A 1,521-nucleotide genomic window follows, 5' to 3' on the forward strand; every position below is an offset into this window, starting at 1 on the left:
AGCCAGAGATTCTGCATCTGTCAAGGGATATGTACAACTTTGTATTGTAGTAAGACTTAAATGACAAAAAGCAGATAAAGCACCTGGGGCAGAGTAGACACTCGGGTAGTATTTTATAAACTAGCATTCTCATTAGTGGCTGCAGCAGTAGCAATAAAAGTTAAGTCCAAGCTGGTGGGCCAAGCCAAGTGGCTGGTTGGGCAAATGAGAGGCAGTGTGGGTGAGTTACATTCATATGAGGTGTTTATTTCAAACAGGCCAGTGTGAGGTGCCGAGGTGCTTCTTGTTTTCCTGGAAACAACTCCTACACCCCACTGATGAGGACTCAAAAGACTCAGTTCCTCCCATTCTAGGTTCAAAGATTCCTACAGAATCACTTTAAAAGAATTTGAACAAGCACCCTCCTCTTCCTTCTCAACACACACACACCCACACCCACACCCACACACACACACATATATACACACACGCACAAATACACAAAGAGGAGTCAGAATAGGGAGCGAGGCCTTATGAGGAACACACAGTATGCAGAGCACTGTCACTTTCTAAATCGACTCAGCAACATGGCCCTTCTTCCTACAAGACTGAAGGATGCCTGGCCAGAGATCATCTCTTGTCTGAAAGTAACTGCTGAAAACCAGCAAAGCCCTAACTGGGTTGTGCAGAACTGGGCAGGAAAGAGACAGTGTGGTAGGGGTGTACGAGGGATGCCATCTTGCCACAAGCAGTCAAAGAGTCATCTGTTTTTCTCTTTGTTCCCATCCCAATCTCTTCTTTGGTAAGTTGAGGAAGCTGATTTAGTATCAGTCTCAACTGGCTGGGAGTTTGAACATTAAATAATTTTAGTTTTCCAATATCTGTTCTCAACTCTTCTATCAAACTGTGTTGTATGAAAGGAGAGAAGGTTAGCACTCCCCTTGACAAGGATGGAAGAGGCCCCCGGGCCTGACAACACGCATATGGTTAAGGCATTGCCACCTACTTCTATCAAACTGTACCAGCTGGCTTTGTTTTCCTTAATAATACTAGTATGAGGAGACCTCTTTAAGGCACTTTAATTTCTTGAAAATTTTAACTTAGCTTTTAAAATATGCTCCAGTTTTTCTGTCTGTTTTTTTTTTTAAGTTGGATTGTATATTCATTTCCAGCTTTTCTCATCCCCAAACCAGCACAGGCTAGAGGGGCTGGGCTGCAGGTAGGATGGGACACTTTCTTACATCCATGGGTTTTAGATTGAATGGGGAGGAGTAAAAAGGGGACCAGACTGTGCTGGTTTTCTCAAAGACCCACAGTGAGGTTGCCATTTCTGTCCTTTGTCATGGTTTCTCTGTGCAGCCCTAAGTGGCCTCACAGTTCCCTCTCGTATGAAGTGTCCAGATATTGACTGGGTTGGAACATGGAGGCACATCACCAGTTCCTCAGGAAGGATGATGAGCTTTGAGGCTTCCACTCCACTAAAACTCCACTCACTCTGGCATGAGGCAAAGTGGAACGGTGGCTAGATGCACTCAGCCTGGC

The 1,521-nt window shown here is 44.9% G+C and overlaps 1 non-coding gene across 1 annotated transcript; it reads left to right on the forward strand.

Moving 5' to 3' along the window:
- The first annotated feature begins 885 nt into the window (after positions 1-885).
- LOC118912851 (U6atac minor spliceosomal RNA) lies at positions 886-1,012 on the forward strand. Its single transcript, XR_005024950.2, has one exon. It is a non-coding gene; the product is annotated as a U6atac minor spliceosomal RNA (small nuclear RNA).
- The last annotated feature ends 509 nt before the right edge of the window (positions 1,013-1,521 follow it).

The sequence above is a fragment of the Manis pentadactyla genome, chromosome 3 (assembly GCF_030020395.1).
Source record: "Manis pentadactyla isolate mManPen7 chromosome 3, mManPen7.hap1, whole genome shotgun sequence".
Classification (NCBI taxonomy): Eukaryota; Metazoa; Chordata; class Mammalia; order Pholidota; family Manidae; genus Manis; species Manis pentadactyla.